Below are 27,371 nucleotides of genomic sequence, written 5' to 3'. Positions count from 1 at the left end.
ATTGGCGGCAACGCACAGTATACACATAAAAAACATTAACAAATGTTAGTTCTAAGAAATTTTTATTTCGAAGTCATAAACATTTTAATGCCGTTTAAAATTTTGTAAAAAGGCAATAAATAATGACGATAAATTTGTAAAGAGACATTAAGAATTTACTTTGCTTTCATGGTACAACATCCTCATTCTCCATTTCACATTATGTGATCCAAAGTGATCTCATCTCACGTAAACTATGCTACAAAAATCTAAATCTCTCAGTAATTATCTACATTAGTTTCAAGTTAAATCTTAGTTTAGAAAACAAGTTTAAATGTAAGAAATATTTCAATTCGTACGAATATCTTACTCAGAAATTAAGGTATGTCTACCTTAAATTCGTCATTTTGGTGAAAATTTTCAATTTTTTTTTTTTTTTATTTATTCATTTTATAGGCCATACATTTAGGTTTCCAAAAAATGCTTTATTTTTGTTTTAACGATTACCAGAAGAAAAGTTATAGTATAAAAAATAAACCGGATGTGAATTTTTGGATGATGGAAGTTGGCATTTAAATGGTTGTAAAAATGTAAGCAATAAGTTTAAACAACTATTTTCTAAATATTAAACAATATAAAAGCTGTAAAAGCAACACATCTTTCACTGTGTGACACTTTGCTGGTAAAATGCCTACATGAGAAGACTCAAAACAACAATGAGTGTTTAATAACCTATTGAGGAATATTTTACATAAAGAAACTTTTATCTAACTGAAAACATTGCTTTTAGGTGCATATATTGCTGTATTATTATTTAATTCAAGATATTTAGGACTTTTACCTATTTTCAGGTATATGGAAATAGAAATTAATCCCATTATGCTTGAAAGCTACATGGGAATAGACAAACAGCGAATTCCGAAATCGAAACGCCAATCTCTACAAACAAAAAAGTTATCCAGAAAAATGCTAAAAGAAAGTCAAAATTAGTTAAGAATGAAGTAAAAGAGGGCCTAACATACAAATATGGTGAGTTTTAAAGGTCTAAAGTGGCTGCAAAATTTTTCGTGCTGTATTAAAATCTTTAAATGCATTTTCTGAGAAATTGTTTTTCATTACTTTTGATTGTGATTCCGTTAATCTTTCAAAATGTATTTAGAATATTGAAATGAAATTTTGCCAAAATGTTTTATTCATCTTCAGCATCTTCAGCAAAATCTAATCTCTTTGTAGTTATTTATTGATTTTATTGACAGTATTTTGAAGAAAAGATGATTTCTTTTGTTTCAATTTTGAGTTTTTGTACTAAGTTTTGAATATTTCAAACAATTTTATTAGTACAGCAAATCTTTTGCTACAGAACACAGGTAAGTATGTTATTTATATACTGTGTAAAGATTATTGGAGTATATTCATTAGAATCTATTATAGGAGATCTGGCGTAAATGAAAATTTTCACTAAAATTTTACTAAATATTGCCTATATTTAAAACATTAATGAAACGTTGGTTAATCTTTGGATAATGGTAATTTGGCGATTTTTTGGCGAAAATTTGGCGACCAACCCTGCTACAACAACCTGCTAGTTTTTGTTTGGATGCCATTTTGTTTTCACGAAATAAAGGCGCTTTTTTTTTTTTTTTCCTTTTTTTTTACTCAACATTTTTTTCCAACAATCTGCTAGCCGAATTACGCTTATGCTAGAACTTTTATGAAACAAAAGTGCTTAATCATGACGAAAATTACGTGCGAAATTGGGAGAAAGTGCAGAATCGCAAGCTGCTTGCCGTGTTTTAAAGAATTGCACATTCACGGTATCCATGTATACGTCGACCTATTTCAATTAAAAAAAAATCTCAGAATTGCACAAAAATGGCATTGCACACACTCTTGACTTTATCCATGTACACTGCTAAAGTCCTAGCTAGTAACTTTTATTGCCTTACCAAAATGCCGCCAAACTACCCCTTACCATATTCCAAAGATTAGCTGAAACATTTTATAAAATCCCACTTAAATTCATAGTTTTATATCCCATCTTACTCAAAAACGTGTGTTTAATTAAAATTTTATGTATTTAAAAAAAAAAAAAAAAAGTGCTTCGTATGTAAGCAACTAAAACCACAGCACATTACTTCGCTATTGCATTCTCATTAGAATTGATGAATTTAACCCTTTGCCTTTTCTACACTTTTGCCTTCAAGTGAGCAGTGTGATTGCATCCTAATTGACTTAATTACCATGCTAATTATTATTAATTTAATTTTAGGGCATAAAATTCAACTATCTGGTAAAAATTCTATGTAATTGTATGCCAGTATTGAAAGAAACAATCAATCTGATAAGAAATGGCTGCGACTTGTTTTGAAAATGAGGCGTAAAACATTACCAGCGAGGATTTTCCGTTTGGCATCAGTTGTACCATTTTTGGTGTCTTTATCGCTTGCGCTGGCAAAATGGGAAAGTACAAAAAAGGGGTATTATTAAACTAAAAATTTACTTGCACACAAAATGTGTGTTTCAATCTGATAATAACTGAAAAAACGTTTTCTGGGAAATAATTGAAAAATAAATTGAATGATAATAATTGGAAAATCTTTTGGTTAATCTTTGGATTATGGTAACTTGGCGATTTTTTGGCAACCAACCCTGCTGCAGCAACCTGCTAGTTTTGTTTTGGACGCCATTTTGTTTTCACGAAGTAAAGGCTTTTTTACTCAACATTTTTTCCAACAATCTGCTAGCTGAATTACGCTTATAATTGAACTTTTATGGAACAAAAATGGGTGCTACTTTGGTAGACGGTTGCACGGATTTTGGCGATTTTTTGGCAATTTTCCTTTGGCGAGTAATACAACTTATGGTAAACCCATTGCTGGATAAGTTATTTATGGTAACCGATACTTTGTTGTCATTTTATTTAAAAAATAGTGTGTTTTATTGTGCATAAATTCCGTGTTTAAAATATTATTTATGGCTTTTAAATATTAAAAATCAATTTAATTTTGCATTTTTATTTGAAATAAAAATTTTATTGTTTATCATATTTTATGAAATTTTATGTTGTGGATGATGTAATCAATGACGTCCCCTTACTTTAAAAGTAATTCGTTTTAATATGTATAAATTTAATCTAATGTTTTAAACATTATTTATGGTTCTTAAATACTAAAATACAATTTAATTTTGCATTTTTTTAAAAATGATTTTATTATGTATGAATTTTTAAATAATTTTAATTCTAGCCGTGATGTAATAAGCTCTCCGGTTGGTTATAGAATATTTGTGCATTAACGAGCTGTAATCAGCTCCCTCATTGGTTACTGACAATTTGTGCATTTCTGCGCCGTTTTAAAATTTAATTTATATCTTCGAATTCCTTCAAAGATGTTATCTAAATTATGATTTTGATTTTTTATTGTGGGACTTATCAATAAACAACAAGTTAAACACTCAAAAAAATGTAAGTACATATTTTTCTTTTATTTTATAAATGTATACTTCAATTTTTGTTAAAAAAAATTAATAGACTATTTTCAGAAATTGCTGAGATAATTATTGTCCATATGTTTTAATGTTAATTATATTCTATATAACGTATTTTAAAGTATTTGAATTTAATAATATTCTAATTCTTTTAAATGTTGGTATGATGGTTTTTAATTCGATATTCAATTTCAGTAATATTTTAATCTAATTAAACGTTGGCCCAATGTTTTTATAGCGGTGTTTTTATTCTCTTCTTTGCTATATGAAAGTAATAATAACCTTACTTTAGTATTTTATACTCATAGTAAATGTATTTATTTACACTTGCCTGCCATCTTAAAAAATGACATTTTCAACAAAAAATTAATCCATTACTTTTAACGATATTTATTTATTTATTTATTTTTTAAGTTTCGAATACTTTACTATGCGTAAAAACAGCGTTTTTCAAGATGGCTGACGTTTGTAAAAATCGCGCCAACAATTCGGCCAACGTAAATCGCCAAAAATCCGTGCAACCGTCTACCAAAGTAGCACCCAAAAATGCTTAATTATAGTGAAGATTAGGTGCGAAATTGGGACGGTATCATCCATGTACACGTCGACCTATTTTCACTTAAAAAACATCCCAGAACTGCACAAAAATGGTATTGCGCACACTCTTGACTTTATCCTTGTACACTGCTAAAGTCCTAGCTAGTAACCTTTATCGCCTTACTAAAATGTCGCCAAACTACCTGTCACCATATTCCAAAGATTAGCCAATCTTTTCTTTAAGATAGCATTTTGCAAATGATTGAAAAGAAGCAAAAATAATACATAATTTCCTGGTCTTCAGATTTTCAAATATGTGAAAAACTCAAATTCATCTCTACTTTTACATATTTATTAAATATCCCATTGTTTTCAGATGCTTATAAAGCAGTTTGGTAAACAAAGTTTTTCCACAATCCTCAGCCATAAATAAGCCTTAAAATGTAATATATTTCATATCATGCTAAATCACTTTTAAATGTTATACATAGCACAGAAATGAAGCTTTCATTCATTTGGGGAGGGGTAGAAATCTAAAATAAATAAAAGCTTTCTAAAATTCTGCATTCATTCAATTGTCAGTTAAAAATTAATTTGCTCATTATAAAAAATTTGGCCGCATTATAAATGCTTCAATTAAGTAATACAAAATTAGATACAATGAATGTTAAAGCCCTATAACAGTTAAATATATTTTTTATATATATTCATACTTTAATAGATTAAGTTACATTAATGTTTTTCAAAGAGAAAATATTTGCTTTCTGGAGGTAGTAAATTGATAAATAGTACCTAGCTTTTCTTAATCAAGCTTTAGTTCCAAAGTCAACAATCAAAAATTAAATCACTTATTTTATAACTAAAATATGTCACATTTTCTTTCTACTAAAAAATAATTATATATTAGTGTTAGAAAATTCTTCAGGCATCAAAAAAGATAACTATTCAAAATGTAATTTTAAGTTTTAATTAAGTAAAAAAGAAAACAAAATTTCATTAAATCACAGTATTTTTTCCCCTTAGAAAATCTTCATTTCAAATTAAGCCTTGAAGTATAATTATTCTTTATGTAAAAAACTTTATGATTTATATAACACTGTACAATATTTATATTTTTTAACTGGAATTCTAAAAGAAACTTGCAGCAAAGAAAGCAATTAGTAAAACTATAAATTAAGGTAAATTAGTGTAATTATAAATTAATCAAAAAAAATTTAATATAAATTTGAATTAATAAATAATTTAAACAAAATAATAATAAATTTAAACCTTTTACTTTTTAAATTGAATATTCATCTTAAATTAATGTAAAAAATTAATTTTTTTGTCATTCTCTTCCAAGTTGACGAGCTTTATTTGAACTAAATATTATAAATTGGTACTTTTATGAATAAAAAAAACATATATAATTAAAAATGATCAATCTTTAAATGCTTACAAAAATAAAAGCAATACTCCAAATATTAATAGTACTTTTTTTCTAGTTGAAAAAAACTTTTTAAAGCTATGAAAAATTTGCTTTTTATAAATATCATGAAAGACTACTTGTAAGAGATCTACTATATTTGTCCTAACAGATAAATATGTTTTAAATATATTCAAAATGAGATATTTTCATCATAGCAATCATACTAAAGACCTAATTATTAAAAAAATTAAATATGAGGATAAATTGATTCAAAACATTATTTTAAATAAATTAAATACAACTACATGTTAGAAAGAATAGAAGCATGCTAAAATGAAATAGAGAATTACAAAAATACAACATCGCTCTGCTGTTAGTTTTATACAAAAAAATCCATGCATATCAGTATTGGCCAGCTAATTCCCCCCCTCTCAACTTTTTTTAAGTGATCTTACAGTTTACTTTTGCTTAACGTCGTATGCAATTCAGGAATACAATTTACTTTAGGAATTTAATACCCGCAAAAGAAGTCTGTATTAAAATCACGTTTTTCAATCGCATTCGCATATCATATTTTTAAAGGCTTTTAATTTGGTAAAAAAATTAATAAAAAAATATTCACCTTACATGAAAATTTCCACTTTTAAACTTCACAAACCTTAATAATCACTCAAGTGACTTCCCAGTTTTTCAATATTACCCGTAAAAATACGTTTCTTTTGAGCAAAGGAGCGACAATAAATCATTAAGCAATATCGCAAATGCAATTTGTGAGACAGTTCTTATGAAAAGAAGATAACTTTACCTGTAAGAACATTTCGCAAGAATGTGTCTGATCTTCGTACAACTTGTTGAACACATTTTCGGTATTTCAAAAGAATCAATACCAGATAATATTATGTAACCCCCCTCTCAAAAGAGCTCTTATGATAAGGAAAAAGATAGTAATAAAAACCTAAAAATATGTATTTAGGTGCGTCTGAAGTCCCCCAAAGTTGTGATAACAGATCATTTTCACAACAGATAAGAAAAACTACTTCATTGACAACCTGCATTGGAAAATTTGTTTATATCTTCCGCGGTTTGAGTGGAGTTGAAATGAATACTCGTAATTTGCATGAGGTTGATTTTTAAAAAAGTTGAAATTGACATGTGAACGAAGAATATCTGAATTAAACCTATTATTTCCATAAATGTCACCATTTTAGCACTATTTAAATTTATATTTCTTTCGGAGGCTGTTTTATCCTAAAAATTTATCTTAATCTCAATGCCTTATTTATGGCATATCAAATACTGCATAACTAAAATGCAAATGGAAGTAAAGGTGTCACAGAAAACCAGTTTCTCCATAAATTTTCAATCAGCTGTACTCAATTAATTGTCTTACAGTATGCATAAAATTTTACTATATATGAAATTAGAAGAGAAACACGCCAAGTGAAATCTAAAATTAGTAGCCCGACAACTTTGTGTTTGACGTAGATTTATCTCAAGATCTTGACATAAATCTAGGCCAAAAACTCAAGCTTGTTGTATTACTGATTTTATTACGATTTGTTTATATGTACATATGTGTGTGTGTGTGTGTGTATAAAGCAGGAATAAGACGTCGGTAAAACTAATTTCGACGGTTCATCATCTTTATTCTTACGCACATCAAAAATGATTTCTTTGGCAGACAAATTTTCAATCATAGTTGAATACAAGTAATTTTTATATACACAGATAAGAAGCTACGACGTCATTTCAGGCAAGGAAGCATGCGAAGTTGTTGGCATGGTAGAAGTCAGGGGAAAAAGGAAGCGTAATGCTCTTGGATCATATCTTTACTGCTGGATTTAGCTACTAGGGGCTCTTACCAGTAAATTATCATTATACCATAGGCCATTAAAGTTAAACAATTTAAGAGGTGTATTTAAAAACACACGGGTAGTGCTCCTGACTTAGTATTTATACTTCGTAGGTGCAGAGAGTATTTCAAGCTATGATTGGTCAATATTAGTTTTAGTTACCTTTTCCAGGCAGTGTTATATAATTTGGAATGATTTTGAATTTGGAGAACAGATGAATTCAGGAAGGGGGACCATAAATTTAAAGTGTTAATTTTGAGGTCGCTAAATGTTTCTTTAAAACAGACATCGTATTTTGTTATATCTTTACATATATATATATATAGAGAGAGAGAGATGCATGCATATATAAGAAAGAAAATACATCGAATCAACATCAGGGAAATGTGGCTTAGTTATATATTACATATTATATTACTGAATATTGTGTGAATTTTGTTTTATTTTGTATAAATCTACTTTGAATTTCTGTTTTGCTATTCAAGTTTTTGATTAAATTTTCTTAAATTTGTACCATCTTGATAGAAAATTAGCCATTTCCCATTTGGTAATTATTAATTCTTCATATTTTCTCTCCTTTTGATTAAATACATGTACAGATACACTAAAAAAATCTAGCATTACAAATTCCTTTACAAGTATTCTGTCTGTATATAATCAGTGGTTATACTACCAGAAATGCCATATGAAGCTCATATAGCCAATAAATTTAGATTTTGCTACATCGTTTAAGGCCTTCACTGAGAATTACTTTTGAAACCCTAGTTTGATAAACTTCGAATATTTCCTCAGAGCTCGATTAACCATTAAGAAAAGTAAGCATTTGCTTAGGGCATCAAGGAAAAGGGACATCAAAAAAAGGTATTCGGAACTCAATGACAGCGGATACCACGAAAAGGTGTTTAGGGAAAGGTGGCACTATGAAAATTTGATCTCAAGCTTAACCCGTTCAGAATCAGCGTCGCGTATACGCGACGCAACGATTCAACTCTTACCAACCCAGTGTCGCGTATACGCAAACAGCTCCGACAAATGACAAGACAACTAGATATCTAGTTGGCCTAGTTGGCCTTGCAAATGACAGTCAAGACCCCAAAATTTCTCATTGCCGGTTTTACCGAGCAATGATGGAGCATATAAACGAATACTGAGATGATAGAAAGAATGGTAGGGAAAAAACATTATGTTTACTGTAAATGTAATGTGGGAGGAATACCAAAATATTTAAGTTCTTACGGCCTCAATAATAATAAGTCTCAATCCAGGCTTGTGTTCTGTTCAAGCTTTTCTAATTTTTTGAATCAGTAATAACAGAATTTTTTAGTTTAGCTAGCAAGGCAGCAATTAAAGCGTAGTTTTAACTTAATAAAAATACATACGAACTTAGTCAAATGTTACCTATGAAATGATGTTATGCAAAATTTTACGATGTCAGCTCACTATTTTCATCATGATGATGAATTACGTAATAGACAATGTTTCACAATTTGTGTAAATATATTACATGGATTTGAGTTGGCAACACGCTGCACACAGCTGCAACTTCTTGTTTTGGTATATTTGTGCCGACAGTAGACTGTCGTAATTTTATGAACGGTTTTTTTGCCGCTGTTAGTTCAGTTTGTTATTCAATTACATTGCTCGAAATTGGGAATACACCACATTCTAATTTGTTTATTTTCAGAGGTAAGGATGCTTTCGTTTGTATTGAGCTTAATGTTTCTATTGTGGTAGTCTTTTTTTTTTTTTTTTTTTTCCCTCTCTGTTGTGTTTTGCCCTTTGGCAGTGAATTGTGACCTTTTTTTAGAATTGGCACAAGTGCATTAAAAGTGTTGTCATTCATTATTTCACGGTACGCACTGATTGTTCGCACCTTTCGCAAGCAGTTAATAATGCAAAATTGCTTTTGTTATTTCATATCTTGTCGGCTTAAGAAAATGCTGTTTTTGTTCTTACTTTTCATTTCTTCAGAAGCCGTTATCCCTTTGGAGCTAATGTCAGAATTTATCTTTTCAGCGTTCTGGTATTTTTATCGGAATTAACCTGATCTTGGATCGCTGTTGGGAGTACAGAAAATTCTCAAGCGCTGCAAATAATTTTCTCCAATTTTTTTTAACCAATTCTTCAAGGTATCAATATTAATTATCATTATTGAATTTAATGTATTCTATCATAATTTAAAAAATGTGGTGTTTTCTCCTTATTGATCAAATAAGATATATTACAGTTAAATTTGTTTTTTAATAATAATAATTTTTTTTTTTTTTTTTTTTTTTAATTCTTAATGTGAAAGTTTTGTTTGTGAATAATTGATATATCAAAGTAATCGAAGTAAGTTAGTAGATTGAAATAAATCCTTGCATTAGGTGTTTCAGTTTTCCTCCTATTAATTTATTACTGTAGCTCAAGAAATTATTTAAATTTTTGATGTCATGGAAACTCCAGGGGAAAACTTAAACTGAATGGCAATATGGAAGATTGATATAAATTCAAGAAATACTGAATGAAAAGTTGCTTTGCTTGTATTTTCATTTAGGATGCATTTTAATAAAAAGTTAATTTTATTTTTGTTGTTTATGCATGCATGATATGAATTGGTCTTCACTACTCGAGCTGTTACTTTGTTATTGATGGCTGCAAATTTAATTTGCATAGTAATGAGTGAAATTGCCTGTGAGCCAGTCATTTCTAAAAATATTCATCCTTTTGTAAATGTAGAAATTATTGTTTTATTCATATATCATTAGAGTGGTAATTGTTAATTTTCCAGAATACTGCAAGCCATTACATGCATCTAAGTACTGTGAAGGTTATGTGAAACGGAAACAGTTATCAGCATTAATAATTATTTTGGAAGCTGTGTGCTTCTCCTGTGGGAAAATAAACTAAATATATAAATTTCCAAGCCATGTTGCTTGTAATCTAGTTAGTAGTTTACTGCCTCTGTATTTGTATGATGTGAAGTGATTAATTCAGGGTTCTTTCATTCTTGATTTACACACAAAACCAAATTTTATTTTTTATTTTATTCATGAGTTTATTGCTGAAACAATTTTTAATGTGAATGAAAGTGCCTTGATTTGAGTGACTTGATTTGTATTGCATAGTAAAAGAAATTTTTACCAATAATTTGCCTATAAAAAAGTTATTAAAATTATTGCAGTAACTAGATGTAATTGCTTCTTACCAATTAGAATTAAAAATCTGGTAAAATATGTATATGGATTATTACCATATGGAAAAGCCCATTAGAGATATTTTGAATAATAAAATTATACATGCTTCTTCTTTTATAACTAAAGTTATTCTGTCAATTTTTTTAATATGAAACAAAAAAACTAATTAGGAAAATAGGATTTAAATTTTAATAAATACTATGTATTCAAATCTTAAATATTTAGTAGAGCTTATTTTTCATTTAGTATTTCTTTAGAACTACTCCATAATTTCTTTCAACAAGCTGTTGAGCCCCACCAGTTTCTGAGTAGTTAAGAGCATGGAATACTGCTAGTTTGACTAGAGGCCAAACCTAGTAAATGGGCTAGTTGCATGGTTGGTTTTAGTAAATTTCTCCAAGTATAGTATGAAGATGAGTTATTTCTTTTAGAAAGGCCTCCACAAAGGCATCCCTTCCTTTAAGCAGATAGCCCTCATATACTTTGTTGTATTAAAATAACCTAACAGAAAAAATGTTGAAAGCTTTCTAATATTCTTTTGGCATAATCATTGTTTTCCCTGGGGGTTGACGCATGTAAAACCTGTGAAGCTACTGCCTAGGATCAGTATGTAGACAGTCTTGACCAAGGGGGTATAAAATCAGTCTTCATAGGACTAAAACCATCGTTTATTTGGTGGTAGGTTCAGTCTCGGCAGGGACCATATGGTACTTTTTTGTCTGGACCTTCGTTGTGGTTGAGCAAAGTGGTTTGCTAAAAATGTTGGATCTCTGTGGCTTAGTTTTCTGTTGGTCCACTCGTGGGAATGCTCCATTCAAACTGGTGGTCTGGTTGTGATTGATTGGGACCTGGTTGCGATCCCCCACCACCAACTATGTTTTACAGCCAGAAATGGCCATGAGACCCTTATGGACCATGTTACCCAAAGACTGTTCTTTTCATTACCTCAGATTGTGATGAAAAGAACAGTTTTTGGGTGACCCCAAAAAAGGGGGATGAAGTCTTTGAGAACAGTCTTTAGATAAGCATGGGGGGACTGCATCCCTTTGGTTTGCCAATGGCGGTGGGACATAACTGTGTATGGGCATTTGCATGGTTCTGAATCCACTATTCAGCATCATAATATTCTTTTGGATAATTTTTCTATTATTTTAAAGAGAAAGGAGTCAATTTAATATTAAGTTAACAAATATTTTTTTTAAATTGGGTTTAAAAATGAGAATTAAAAATAAGGTGCTACTTTCTGATTATCCACATCTCGCCAAAACGTTAAACTTATTGCCGAGTAATTTTTTACCAAGCTAATGTACAGCACAACAACCACACTCCAAATGGCAGAATTCCATCAAAGAGCAAGCTATTAATAAAATAATGGAGTTCAGAATCACCCCCTGCTTGGTAAGTTTTTAAAAATTCCACAAATTCAGTATCCATGTAAACATTGACCTGTTTTCACTTAAAAAAACATCAGAGAATTGCACAAATTTGGCTTTGCACCACCCTTTCTTGATTTTGTCCATGTACACAATGATGTACTATTTTTCAATTAAAAAGTCAAAGGAAATTGACAACAATCCAATTCTTCTTACTCTTGTAAAAAGTGGCAAACTTAACGTGCCAAATAAGTGGGTGATTCTGCACTTCAATCAAAATAATTTAAAAAAGTGTCAGTAATAAAATACTTACATTTTTCAGGACATCCTTGCTTTTGGTGCTGCTGTTCCCACATATATCTATCCTTTTTTTTTTTTTTTTTTTTTTAAGAAACCATCAGAGAATTGCTCAAATTTGACATCTGTACAACTTTGGCCTTGCGCACCTGCAAAAGCATGCCTGTGCTACGTGCTGGGTTGCAGCGTAAATACTTTGGACAACATCGTTGATTGCCACATAACTATTTTGGTGATATACTTCTTTACCTCATGAATGTACTTTTGTAACTTTTTAATGGCAGTGTGGAAAGAATCAAAAAAAGGAGAGTTTAAAGAGAACCAAAAAAATTTGGTGTTATGAGTTTTTTAAGAGTATAAAAAAAGTCTGTGTGTTATTCATTTTAGCAAAAACTGTAAATTGAATTTTACCAAAAATTATAATAATTGAGATATTTTAACAATTCTTAGACCAAATTCGATTGGGAAATTACCATTTGCCATACCCCCTCCCCTATTCTGCCCTTCTCGTATATCTTGACATTTACCAGTTGTTTATAAGTAATTTTCATCTTATCTGTATAGTAAGAAAATAACAAGCAAAAGGTATTTATGAGTAAATTAGTGGTAAATATCAAGCTATGGGAGTGACTAGGAGGAAAACATGTGATGAAATATAATACTTATATATAATGATGCTCCAGTGACGTATGCTACAATCAATGCTTAATACTTATAGATTTTATGTCGTGGTAAAAAGTAATAAATTTTAGATTCATCATATTTATTTTGAATTTTCTAACCAGTGATCATAATAGAAATATAATTAACCTATTAAAACAATATATAAAAAGCTAGCTGAAAAGTGGAAATTAATAATACTAATGTACTATTTCCCCCGTTAAGCTCGCATCATTATGAGAATGCAAGCCATAATTGGTAATTTCTCATGCAGGCAGTGTAACAATTAAATTTTAAATCGCTAGAAAGGTTAATTAGATGAAAGGGTAATAAGTCATCTGAATTTCTATTGTTTGACTCAGGATCAGTTTCTGGTAAATGAACAGTATGTCTGTGCAGAGATTTCATAATTTTGATGATTTAAAATGTTGCTATAATCCAGTTCCCCTTAAAAACATCCCTCTTCAAAACATTCAGTTTTTGAGAGATACCTTTCAAGTGGTTATCTTGGTAATCTAATTTTAATTTTTCTTTAATATTTGCAATAGATTTTTCTGTTTTATGCCTCAGGCTGAATTTGAGCAAGACATGTTAATTTGGCTCTTCCTTTAATTTATTTCATTAATATATATTTTGTATGGAATCAACAGATGAATTGTTCATTGAATTATTATCCAAAAGCAAACTTCTTAGCACTTCATAAAAACAACAGAAAAAAAACTTCTGTTGTTTTATGTAGTCTTATTTCCAATATTGAAACTGTTCTGTTAAAATTATTTGCTTTATTGAAAGAAAATTTAGAAGTAAATGTCTGGATAAAAGGTTAAAAATTAAATCCTCTCATCACCAGGGCTTAATTTCTAAAATTAGAAGTGCCGGAGCCTTATGGAAGGCAGTCAGCAAAGAGGAACAGAAATAAATAAATGAATAAAATGACTATTAAAATCATTAATAATTTTATTAAATAGTTAATTATCATCAAATTAATGAATAATTATCTAATTAAATATAAATTATTATTTAATTAAATAAATAATTATTATTATTTATTTAAATGATTAAAGATTAAAGTAATTAAATAAAATGTAAAAAGATAAACTAAAATTTAATAAGCGATTTTAATACAATTTTATTGCAAAAAGTAAAATTTTCGAGATCGTATTTCTACCGAAATTGTTGTTTACTTATATAAAAGAAGTGCCTGAGCCTTCTTATTTAGGGCTGCGATGCGCTCCGCCAAGAATTATGATTTATACCAAAAACTAAGAAGTGCTGGAGCTGGGCTCCGGCACAATTTAAGCTCTGCTGACACCTTTCGTTAATATCTGGCACGTCGTATATGTTTTTATAAGCACAATAAATTCGTACATGCTGGAAAATTTTTCTTAACATGTTAAGACTTCCAGGTGTTCATAAAAAGTGATTAGACTTAAAAATACTTTTTTTTTTCTTAAGTAGAAAATTGATTTGTAAGCTGATGCTCAGTTTTTGACACATGTTCTTGAATAAAAAGTGCTCAAATGCTCATGCGGTAATTGTGAGGTTATATTTCACCTTATGTACATATACAAAAAATACTACTAATTTTCGTAGGATAAACATGGGTTTTTAATTTTAAAATGTTTTAACAGCATGAAATTTTAACAAAATTTATTTTAAAACTTCCAAAAAAGAGAGATAAAAATTAAATTGTGCATGTCTTAAATAAAATATTAACTCTGGAGTGTGGTATGAAATGGTATTCAAAGTATCATAACTGTTCACTGCAGCATAGTTGTTTAATCCTTTGGCAGAATTTTGTCACTGAATCTCTATTACATGTAGTATCCAAGGGCAACTGGAAATGATTCTGTTTATTTTATGACATTTATTATGGTCATTCTTCTTCACAAAACTGCAGAAAGTTGGAGCTTATTTTTCAAAAGGAAGCTAAGCTCATATCAGAACTTTTAACAACTTTGTAATTCAGTTCATTGTCATTTGTTGAAATTAATTTTTTTAAAAAAGCAGTTTTTTTCCCATATTTCCTTGGCACCAGGTACTGTGAAATTGGTTTATCTTTTTCCTGATAATAATTGTCTTTATGACCATCACTGGCATGGCCATGTTTTTTATATAATTAGGTTATTTTCTCCTCTTTCTTTCATTTACAAAGGTATCCACAGTTTGGAATTTCTTGAGATGAAGTAGATATCTTATTTCTTCAAAATTGAGTGTTCTTCATTAAAAAAAATTGTGTTGTAATCTTATGTGACTCTGAGCTGAAATGGCTATGCTGCCTTTGGCCCACCAGTGGCTGAGCGGTAAAGTCGCTGAACACTGGTAGTTCGGTCCGAGGTTCGAATCCCGTGAACAGGCTGGCTGCATGGGTGTTTTCGGGGTTTTCCCCATGTGTAACGTGTATACGAGCCAGTTCCCCTTAGAAAGTCCTCCACAAAGGCATCCCTCCCCTTAGGGAGATAGTCCTCGAGGCTTTGCCGTAATTAAATAACGTAACCTAATCTATATTGCCTTTGTTTATGAGAAAATAATAGTGCTCAAACACTGTTTGTTGGACCACACATTCTTTTGTTGCTGTCGTACGATTCGTTTACGTGAGTTGTCAGGAGTTAATGTTACTCACTTCTGAAAACAAAAGCTTGCGTCGAATGAATTACAGCATAATGTTTGGTGGGAATAATTACCTAAGTGTGGCATGTAACAATTTGTTATCCTGTCTTAATGTTAAAATGGACACTTCAAATTTGCTTAAATTAATCAAAACTTTTCCATGAAAAGAAAAATGATGGATATTATGTTCTTCCACCACTGCGGGCTTTTGAAGGGCTTCATCATGAAATTAAAGAATGTTCAGTGTTGTTGCTCCCAATTTTTCATTCTGCTAGTTATTGAGCTGAAGATGTGGGAAAAGAAATAAGCCAAAATGCACCAATGTGGTGCCAAAAGTAATTGGTATAGTTTAGTAGAAAAGTACTTTTTTTTTTTTTATTATTTAAATCTGTTTCATTATTTTATAAATGTTTGCCAAATTTTCACTTTTTTGTCACTGCTTTGGGAGTTGAATTACTGCTGAAATATGACGTGAGGAAAATCTGTAATATAAAGAAGTTTTCTGCTTAATTATATAGTACCTGTAAATCTATTCATTAAATTTGGTTGGTTTCTGCAAGTTAATTTTTAAGAGTATTGCTTAAAAAAAAAGGTTTTTTCCAAAAGAAAAGTCAGCTTTAGCGTGCTAGTTGGGACAAGTACTGCTTTGCAGACAGGATTTATTTGTGTTATGTTAAATGAAAATCATTCTATTGAGTTAGGTCATTTGCACACATAGTAATTGCATAAATTCTGTTATGAAATTACTGAAAGAACTCATTGCATAGTATGAGTGAGATCAATAGTGCATTTTAAACTATTAAGCATAATAAGAAAGGGAACTTTGTGCAATACACTCAAGCATTGATTTCATATGCCTTTTATCTCTGAGATGTTTGCAGTGTCAATGTACTTAGTCCTTTGTACATTTGAAACTAAAGCTTCTTTTTAAAAATAAAAATTAATTCTTAAAGAAAATGTAGTTGATCATTTAAAAAATAATGGAGCAAAATATTTCACTATAAAATGTAGAAAATTTTAACAGGAATTTAAAAATTAAAAATAAGCAAAATATATAGTACAGTCAAAAGTCGTTAACCCGGACTCGTCGGGACTTCGGCGATTCCGGATTATCGATTTTTCCGGATTATAGATCATCAGTTTAAATCTGGTAAGATGGCATGCAGAAATTACAAAATTAAAAATATGAAACCGTAATTTATAAAATAAAGAACAATTATGATCTAAAGGCTATCAAAATTTACAAAAAGAAGCTTAATATTTATTTGTTTACTTTATTAAACATTTCTTTCAACGCGCGCATGCGTAAAGCATAATCGAAATTAGAAAATTGCAACCAGAAAACTATTTGATGTGTATTCATGATATTTATAATGACGAGGAATTTGATTTAAATCATATCAAAGACGGAATATATCGAGATGAACTACTACATTTAGTAAGGAATTATAAGCTGAATAAAATAAAAACATCTGCCCTGAAGATAAGGATAGTGCTGACAGATGAACTTCCAGTTCATTGCGCGCTGCGATGTCCCCCCCCCCGCAAAGCAGCGTGAAATTGATAAACAGATATCGGAATGGTTAAGAAACAAAGGATATGCCTTTATCCATTTTTTGCAGCAGTTCCACTTTTTGTTTAATGGACTTGGAAACATACTTTCGCTTTGTAGATCCTTTACATATTAGTAAATATATATCGGAAATTCTATTTGACATAATCGAAAGTTCAAGCTTACTTTTATAAAATTGCTCTAACAGTCTGCAAGAAATAATAAGCCGGATCCATTTCGAAGATTAAGGAACAACGCAATCTGCAACATTAACTGAATTAGATAATGTTAGCTTAGCTTATACCGTCCGTATATACATTAAACGCGCATGCGTAAACGTATTATGCGCATGCGCACACGCAAGTTCGCAGTCGTAAAGGTCTTACGCGCGTGCGTAAACGCGAGGCATGCACAGAAAGTTTTTAGCTTTGAGGTCCGGATTATAGATCATTCAGGATTATGGGTGTCCGAATTAACGACTTTTGACTGTACATAAGGAGATAATTTTATTGTTACAATTCTTTTTTGAAATTGTTGAAATACTGAACATTTTTATTTAAAATTTACTTGATTAATGCTTTAATATTTTCTTTTATAACATACATAAAAAAATTCAAGGCTTTCATGGGTTTCTTCCATATGTAACAGAAATATAGTACTGTTGTTCCATATTGATCCAGTTCTTGTATGAAAGTTTCTGAATCATTTCTTTCTTTAGGCAGAGTTGATATCATTGATATATTATTACCCCTTGATTAAACAACCATTTGAATTTCACTATGAAGTTTTCATGAAGTAATCCCCGTCTTTAGGCAGAAAGTGCTTGCTTTACTATAATTTATAAAAAATTACATTTTCTTTTAAAAAGATTTTCACCCTTACATGACTATAACTATCCAAACTTGTGTCATTTCGTATCGGATTATTCAAATATGTAACCAAGTACTAAACCTCCAATGAAGCAAAGCTCTGATGTACTGTGAGATACATTTCAGATTTATTTTGAAAAGTATTACAACCAACCTTCATAGGTATTTTATTACATCTGCAACTATAATACGTCATCGCTGTTTATTAGGTAAATATATGAAATTAAATATCAGTTAATTATTGCATAAAGATGTACGTAAATACAAAACTTTTCTGATTGTTCCGGTTTTGGCGTCTCTTAACAGACAAAACAATTGGAAGGGTTTTCTTTGTCAATGAAATACACAACTACCTCCATCTATATTTTCCTCTTAAAAACTTCATTTATGAAAAAAATTTTTAAGTTTTGTTAAACTTCACTTTCATGTTTAATATAAAGTAAGAATAAGTGTGAAGTAGTTGCAGATTGCTGAAACATGTATGAATGTAGAGTGTATTTTTAAAATTATCAAAATAGTTTTCATTTTCACAGTTATGTGTTTTCTGCTCTTAGAAATGGGCTGACATCATTATATCATTGCTGAATCAGATATTCTCAGAACCTTAAGCCAACGTTTTCCGACAGTAGTGATTTATTTAACTTTAAGAATAATTAAAAGATAAGGTGGAATTATTTGGGTATATGAATGAAATGATATACACCACGAAGTAAGAGATCCAGACTCGTCGGGACTTTAGCGATTTCGGATTTGGGATTTTTCTTGATATTAGATCATCTGTTTAAATCTAATAAAGTAACATGTAGAAATTACAAAATTAAAAATATGTAATAGTGGTTTGTGAAATAATGAAGTAGTTATGATCTTAAAAGAATCAAAATTTGCCAAAAAGTTAAATATTTATTCATGTCGTTGCTGAATTAAAACGTTTATTTTAATATAAGTTATTTAAGTTGCTGCATTTTTGGTGCTCATACTTTCTCTTTAGACATAATTTCTTGTTCAGTTACAAAGTTTCATTGTTCAAGTTCCTGTAATTACCGTATCGAGAATTCTCACTAAATTATTAATTGATATTTTCTGAATTTAGTTACAAGTGAATTATTTGGGTAAAAATAATTTGGGCAAATATAAAGGCGAATTACATAGCGAAATTATTGATCATACAGATTTATATCAATAAATGATTTTTTTTGCTTCAATATGAAGATATTTTATTGAATGCCTAAGTTAAATGAAGAAGCAGGACTAAGTGCATAATACTAGTACAGATTTTGCCTTCCTTTAATTGACTGATGATTGGGGCATTGTCATCGTAATAAAAATCTGTTATATCATCTTTATTTATTACCTCTTCTCCACATTTCATCAAAAACTCCATTAACTGGTAAATTTCCCTTTATGTTTTCGATATCTGAAAACCTTCAAATTCGCTGCTGTCATCATGCAAGTAAAGCTTAAAAAGCGTCCGTTTTGCACTGTTGGCGATGTATCATGAGATTGGCAACTAAAGGCATGACGTTCCGTTAAAATTTGTCATGCTTCTGTTCGCACGTTGAAGGAGTTAAGGCTGAATTATATTGATTCAGTTATTATATAATAACTTTTAAGAGTGTGTTTATATAATAACTTTTAAGAGTGTGCGAGAAATACGCCCACATATATATTGGGCCTATTTCTCGCACACTCTTAAAGCTTATCCGATGCCAAATAATTAAATTCCCACATATATTTAAAGCTTATCCAAGGCTGGTGCTAGATATTTTGTGACCCGGTGCAATCTTTGCATGTCCCTAATTTGTAAAAATTCTGTCTCCCCTAATTTCTTCCACTCGTTGCGGCCACACCAGCCCTGACACCTATTCTGGGCTTATCTGAGTATCAAATTACACTATGCAATCTTTTGGCTCATTACAAAATATATTTTTTGCCCATAGAAATTCCAGTTAAATTTTTCCTCATTAACACATTCAATATTTCGCAGCAAAGTTAGCTGAAATCTGTAATCACAGCGAAGCGTAATGTGAACATAAAAGTTTGTCATGCTATTTAATTACTAATATTAAAAAATACATATATTTAGATATCTTTGCTTGCGTCATTTCTTAAGGTAGCGTGTGTTGATAATCATGTGATGAGGAAAGTTTCGCCAGATTGGCATCAGGAATATAAATTTTCAGTAGATGTAAAATCAACGATCTTTCGATGTACAATATTTTGGTTTGAGATGTATGGCAAGTAAAAAGGCGAATCATATAGCGAAATTATTGATCATACAGATTTATATCAATAAATGATTTTTTTTCTTCAATATGAAGATATTTTATTGAATGCCTAAGTTAAATAAAGAAGCGGGAGTAATAATAAAGCAAATTGTTAAGTAAATTGCCATGCTGGGCTCTTACGACCTTCATCAATTGTTACGTGCTTGCGGGTTCGTAGTGGATTGAATTCACACAGAAACGATGAGAGCTTGATATTTGCCCGAAAGACTTTGTAATTCTGGAACATTTTAAAAAAATACGCGTTCTGCTTTTCTCAATATGACAAAGCACACTCGGTTAGTTACTGCTTTAAACTAAACGTTAAACACGGGGCAATATATAAAAGCCTTAATGCATAGGCTCTCAATATTAAGTTAAACTCAAATTTAAATTAACTCAACTGACTGTTGATCGTGGCATTGAAACAGGCATACAACCGGTTGGTTTTTAGCTGAATTTAAAAGAGAACTCTTTAGCCCGTTGGTTTTATGTATACATAAGCGCAAAGCACCGCCGCAATCAGCAAAAAAAAAAATTAAACTTTATGGGAAATTTTTACCATATCATTTTAGTACTCATCGATTCCATCCGAGCTGGGGATAAGTTTTCCGACAATCATGTCGGAGATATACTGCAATGTAAGAGATATACTAATAGCTGTAGGAAACAATGAAATAGAGATGCAATAATCGTTGATGCAATTTAGATACTAAAACAAGATATGAAATGCACACAAATATATGCAAGTCCAATCACAGTGCCGATTGATATGCAGCATTGTAATGAATTGTGCGTGGTCGTGTAAAGGTGTTTTCCAATAGTAGGATCGTAGTCAGCTGACTGATTAGAATTCATAATTTTCCTGAAGTTATGAGAACTTGCAAGAACATAATCTTGTGCATGCTTAATTTTTAAGAGGTCATGGTAGAGTCGTTGATTTAGCATTAACCACCGTGCTTAGCCGTTGCTGTCAGGATTTTATTTTGAAATATTATGATTTTCTTCCTGTAAGTCTTGAACGCCAGTGCGTGGACGGCGTAGAATAAAACAAGTTGAATTAAAGTGATATGCAAGTTTCTTGTGATGCATAAATCTTAGATTTTCTCTGTATGAGACTATAAATCGCCATGTAAGCAGCGTTGCTTTTGGTTAAGGCATGTATAACGTGCTATTTAAAATTTCGTTGTTCGTTTAAAATAACTCCTAAATATTGTATAGAATGTTCAACCGGTAGAGTTTAATTACTAATCTTGAGGTTTAGATTCACTTGGTGGTTCTGCTTGTAACATCTGAACAGGATGATGCTGCTTTTATCTGCATTAAGTTTAAATTTCCATAAGTCACACTAGTGTGTAACTTCAGACTGAATTATAAATTAACAGTTGTATGGCTAGGTCTGATCGATTTTTTCATAACAGCCGTATCAGAAGCATATATTGACAGCTTTGCTGTTGAGAGATTTCGGTAAATCATATACAGTTAGTCACAAAAGTCTGCGTACAGACTAAATTTTAAATTAAAAAACACTTAAAGCATAGAAAAATGTATTTTAATCATTGCATTTTTTTTCTTCTATTAGCTAAAATTGTAAAGTAAATAATATCGTGTAATACTTTTTACATTTTTTCAAAAATATATTTTGTCAAAAAAACTCAGAAATTCCCTCCAATAAGGCTGCGTACACTTTCAAAAAAAAAAAAAAAAAAAAAAAAGCAAAATATAAGTTTTTTACATTACTTCAATCCATTGTAGGATATCCTTTATTCTTCAAAACAGCTTGCAGACGTCTGGGCATTGACTGAACTAGTTTTTCAGTCATCCGACGTAAATTTCGCCCATTCTTCCTGCAATTTACTAATTAGCTTATTTCGCAACGTAATATTGTGTTTTCGAATTCGTTTCTCCAATTTTGCCCACAAATTTTCGATTGGATTGAGGTCTGGTGACTGTGGAGGAGTACGCAACTGTTTTGGAGTGTGATAGAGGAGATATTCCTTCACAATTTTAGCTGTATGTTTCGGGTCGTTGTCTTATTGGAAAATAAAGGTATTAGAGAGGTTTAAATTTCGGGCACTGTCTCGTAGATTTTTCTTCAGAATATCCAGATAAACATACTTATCCATGACTTTATCAATAATGTGAAAATTTCCAACTCCTTTCGACGACATACACCCCCATACCATCACACCGCCAACTCCATGTTTGACAGTTGGATTTAAATTTCTCAGATTCAGTTCTGTTCCTGGTTTTCTCCATACAATAGGGTGGCCATTAACTTTAAATATTGTAAATTTACTTTCATCTGACCAAATTACATTGTTCCAGAAGTCCTGCGAAGAGTTTAAATATGTTTTGGCAAACGCAATTCTTTTCTTTCTATTTGTCTCGGAAATGTATGGCTTAGACCTAGGTTTGCGTCCATGATAATCGGACTTTCGCAGCACTTTTCGTACAGTTTCAGGAGAAATTTCCTTGTTTCTACTTAAAAAAATGTCTTTTGCAATGCTTGCAGCAGAAAGTTTAGAATTTTGTTTAATTCGTAAAAGAATTTTTCTTTCTTCTCTCTGCGTTAGCTTCTTCAGTCTCCCACATCTTGGTTTTACAGCAAGACTACCAGTGTCAAGATAGTTTTGAATAACTCTTTGCACACTAGAAAATGGTTTTCCAATGGTTTTATCAATATAACGAAGAGTTTTACCTTCATCTCTCAATTTGATAATTAGTTGTCTCGTAACTAAAGGAATTTCTTTATTGGTTGTCATTTTCGTAAAAGAAAATAGAAATAGCAACTTCCAATCAACGTGAAATTTGCTTCGGAAGTCAATGACCTTGAAAGTGTAACCTTCTTTGCATTCTCAAGTTTGAAGTTTAAAAGTTAGATAAGAAATCCCCCGCCTCCTTCGCGTTGTACGCAAACTTTATTGGCTTTGATTTCTGGCCACTTATCTTTTAAAATTAGTGTGCATAAATTATTAGATATGAAAATATTACAGTTAAATAATTTCAAAGTCCCTTATTGAAACTAAATATTTAAAAAATAAAACTTTAAGAAACTACCCTCTTCGCACCTTAAAATTTGGATTTGATATTACTTTTCTTGATGTACGCAGACTTTATTGACTAACTGTATATAAATGTTAAAAAGACACCGCGCTAAGACCTAACCTTTTGGGACTCCTGCGCGAACAATCCTATTGTTGAGAGAGTATTCCCTACTTTTGTTTAGAAAGTTCGACATTTCAGGTATGATTTGAATAGTTTGACCATCGCATTTGGTAAGTTGATTTTTAAAGGTTTGTAAAGGAGACGTTCGTGGCATATACAGTCAAACGCCTTTTTCATATTAACGAAGTAAGCCGCTATGCATAGTTTCTTAACGAATGCGTCAGCTGTGGTTTCTACGACATTCAAAATTTGCATGATGGTGTTGTGGCCTGGCCTCAATCCTGGTTATTATTGATAATGTCATCGATTTCAAGGTATTATGTCTGTCTTCTGTCAAAAATTCGTTCAAAAATCTTCCCCATGGGATGGAGGCTAATTGGATAATAATTAGAATGTTGCTTTGGGTTTTTTTCCTAATTTTAGGAATGTAATAATCACTGAATGCTTCCATTGCTGTGGAAAGTATTCAAAATGCAGGCAAGCATTGATAATTAGAACGATGATCTTCCTACGTGCTTTCTCCGTAAAAACTCCATTTAAAATATCTTCGAAGCCTCTGACTTTCTCAACTGATGCTCTCTCCTTTCCAGTAACTCCGATGTCTCGAAATTGCTGGAAGACACAAACAGTTAGTTATACAGGAATCGGACCAAAATGTCGCCACTGGCGACCTTTGGCGACTCTCCTTTGATTTTTCTCCAAATTTGTCGGCGAAAATCAATTGCCAAAACCATCGCCAGCTTGGCGCTATCTCGCCATTTACCTTTGGACTTGCCTCTGTAATCGTCTTTATCCGGCAGAGCTATGCTTTTCTTTTCTTGAGATCTTTTGTGTTACATTACACAAGAGATACTACAGTTTACATATAATTTCACTAAAATTATTCGCATACAATATATACAAATTCCTTAACAGTCTGAATTAAATTTAGTTAATTGATTATGTTCAGCATAACTAAACAACACTGCAACACTGGCAAACATTGCTCGTGAGCATTGTTTGCCTTAGGAGAGGTGTCTATGTTAAGGACTTTCAAATAGGTTGGGTGATATTTATGTTATACTTGAGAGGAAAACCCTATTTAAAGATTAATTTAAATTCTTTATTTTTTTACATTTAAGAGTTTTTCTAATTCAAAAGCTATTTGTGACAGAGTATGAATGCATGCAAATTTAATTAAATACTGCACATATGCAGTATTTAATAATATTTGCATGCTTGGTTTTTAGAGAGTTTTATTTAGTGCATCTGGCATTTAAGTAGGAAATACTTTCATGTTGAGATAACAAAATGGAAATGTTTTGCAGTAGTTTGAATATTAGACAAATTTCAGTATGCTGAAAACTAAGTTCGAATGGCTAAGTTCAAATATTATTAAATAATCACTGCATGCTTCCACTGCTGTGGAAAGTATTCAAAATGCTCATGTACTCATGAATTAATTTTCCAAAATCGGAGCCAAATATAATACCCCTTTTATGTTGCCATCTTTCTTTTAATTTAATGGCGTAATATTTAAAAAATAAACGGAGCGCTTTTAATTACAGACCTTAGCTATACTCAAAGCCAACTTAGAGCCAGTTCAGAAAGATAGAAAACGGGGGAAAATAAATAAAATCTGAAAGCTTTCAAATTGTATATTACGCCCAGATGTGTTTTTTTTTTTTTTTTTTTTTTTTTTTCCGTTGCCCCTCGCCTCCCCATTTACACGCGCATACATGTTTCGAGACAATTTCGGCTAACACCACTTTGAGTTAAAAATATTTAAAAACAGCAGATCTTTAGAATTTTCCATAGATAATCTCTCCCGCTGGAAATAAAAGTGATTTGTTCCCTACAGTGTTGCCACTGCTTGCTTTGAAATTGTTGAGTTTTTTAATCAAAAATTCATTAACGTTTTGCAAAAAATGAAGTAGACGATAAAACAAATTCGGGCTTCAAGGTGCTCGTGTTCGGGTGGAGGACTACGTTAGTCATAATTTGATGACTCTAGGTACTTTTTTTTTTCTCAGTACGAGAAACATATATACATTCATTGAGATATTTTATCATTTAGTTTCTTTAAATTTAATACAGGGAGATAATATCTGCTGGCAACAATTTGGAAAGTAATGCGTGCCATTTAAGCGATTCAACGGAAATTGCCGTTTCAAGACTAATAGCACTTCTGGGCTTTAAAAAAAAATAATAATAAAAATAAAAAATAAAAAAAACAAAATCTGAAATGTTTCAGATTTTAAATTACGTCCAAAGGGGCGTTTTTTAACATTTTGTGTGTTACCTTTCTTTATTAAATATCATGTTCCTCGCACTTAAACCATAAGATCCAGTGCAACAGCAGTATCGCAAAATAGTTTTAAAACGAGCATATCTTTAGAATTTCCGATACAGAGACTCAAGCGCTGGAGATAAAGATGTTTTTTCTGCACAACGTTGCCATTGCTCGCTTTGAAATCCTTGAGTTTGTTAATCAAAAATTCGTCAAAGTTTTAAAAAATAGGAAATCGATCATAAAACGAATTTCAAATTTCAAATTTGGTCTTCCACATGCTCATATTCGTTGGAGGATTACGTTATTCAAAATTCGATGACTCTATCTACCGTTGTTTTATCACAATACGAGAAATATACATACATTTATGCAGATTTTTCATTATTTAATTTCTTCAAATATAATGCAGGACTCTAACATTTTGTGGCAACAGTTTGAAAAGTGAACCGAGATTTATGAGTCCGACGCAAAATGCCAAAACGAAACTAATAGTCCTTCGGGATTCAAATCCCTTTGGACTAAAAAACTGAAAGGTTTTGGATTTTAAATTACATCCAAAGTTGCGTTTTTTTAACATTCTGTCTGTTACCTTTATTTATTAAATGTCACGTTCTTCGCACTTAACCATAAAATTCAGTTCAAGAGCAATACCTCAAAATAGTTTTAAATTGAGCATATCTTTAGAATTTCCGATACGACTTAGAATTTCCGATTTTCTCACGCGCTGGAAGATAAAAATGTTTTTCCTGTACAACGTTGCCATTGTTCGCTTTGAAATCCTCGAGTTCGTTAATCAAAAATTCGTTAAAGATTTACAAAATATGAAATCGATAACAAAACAAATTTCAAATGTGGGCTTCCACATGCCCATATTCGTAGTAAGGATTACGTAATTCAAAATTCGATGGCTCTATGTACCGTTTTTTATCACAATGCGAGAAATATACATTTTATGCAGATTTTTCATTATTTAATTTTTTCAAATATAATGCAGGAGTCTAACATTTGGTGGCAACAGTTTGAAAAGTGAAACGGAGATTTTATAGTGAACCAATGCAAAATCACAAAAGGAAAACAATAGTCCTTTAGGGACAAAAGCCCCTTTGGACAAAAAAAAACTTTGCGTTGGTCTTGTGACTATATTACAGATTTTATATGCTGTTCGATATAATGAGTTTTTCACTTAGTGCGCTTAAGAAAAGCTAAAATAATAAACATTCCAGATATAAAGATTGCACACGTGTAACCTCCACAAACAATACGTAACCTTTTTGTTTTTACAACTTTATGTAGACTGGAATGGCAATGGTAAAAAATAATAGTTGGTTTTAAAATAAGAATGATATTTTAGAAGATTAAAAATTATTTAGTTTTAAAAATAATAAATAATTCTCGTGAAAAATTATTCTTAAACACACAAATAACGTTTTTGTGATGTAGCAATCGCTATATACGTTTCGGCTACGGATAGGAATAATAGGATAATTATTCAAATTCTGGTGATTATAATATTCTACTGGCCGCAATTCCGTGAACAATGAACAAATGATCGCATTACCCTTTTAAAATGATAAATGTGAATAGCGAAGATATTGTTACATCTGTTCTTTAACCGAACGTTAAGTGATAAGCTGATGATGCTGAAGCGGAAAAACGCATTTTCAGGATTTTTAATTCCAACCATGAAGTATGTTGCAATTTTCAAATAACGTGTATCTGAGAACTAATTATTGCAAACTACCGGCGTTCTTACACCATTAAATGAATATAAAAAAATGAAATAAATGTAATCGAAGTAATTATATTTTATAATGCTTGTGTAACAATACGTTACGCCTCGCTACTGTATTTCAAAATACCGAAATAATTT

The 27,371-nt window shown here is 30.9% G+C and overlaps 2 protein-coding genes across 8 annotated transcripts in view; one reads left to right on the top strand and one right to left on the bottom strand.

Moving 5' to 3' along the window:
* LOC118187282 (uncharacterized) overlaps positions 1-6,414 on the bottom strand; it is a 145,514-nt gene extending 139,100 nt beyond the window's left edge. The window contains exon 1 of one of the 4 annotated variants that reach the window (XM_035357472.2): positions 6,216-6,414. The gene's annotated coding sequence lies outside the window, so the exon portion shown is untranslated. Of the gene's footprint in view, positions 1-6,032; positions 6,188-6,215 lie in introns of those variants that run through there. The other 3 variants (XM_035357474.2, XM_035357471.2, XM_035357473.2) reach the window with 3 other exon arrangements.
* Positions 6,415-8,798: 2,384 nt separating this feature from the next.
* Positions 8,799-27,371, top strand: part of LOC118187281 (monocarboxylate transporter 9-like) — an 83,380-nt gene continuing 64,807 nt past the window's right edge. For 3 of the 4 annotated variants that reach the window (XM_035357469.2, XM_035357466.2, XM_085827112.1), the window contains exons 1-2: positions 8,799-8,949; positions 9,280-9,392. The gene's annotated coding sequence lies outside the window, so the exon portion shown is untranslated. Of the gene's footprint in view, positions 8,950-9,279; positions 9,393-12,203; positions 12,342-27,371 lie in introns of all 4 variants that reach the window. The other variant, XM_035357467.2, reaches the window with a different exon arrangement.

The sequence above is a fragment of the Stegodyphus dumicola genome, chromosome 11 (genome assembly GCF_044657685.1).
Source record: "Stegodyphus dumicola isolate Sdum_Otavi_A_Nest chromosome 11, ASM4465768v1".
NCBI classification, from domain to species: Eukaryota; Metazoa; Arthropoda; class Arachnida; order Araneae; family Eresidae; genus Stegodyphus; species Stegodyphus dumicola.
The sequence above is the reverse complement of the archived record's forward strand: the minus strand, read 5'-3'. Positions and strand labels throughout refer to the sequence as shown.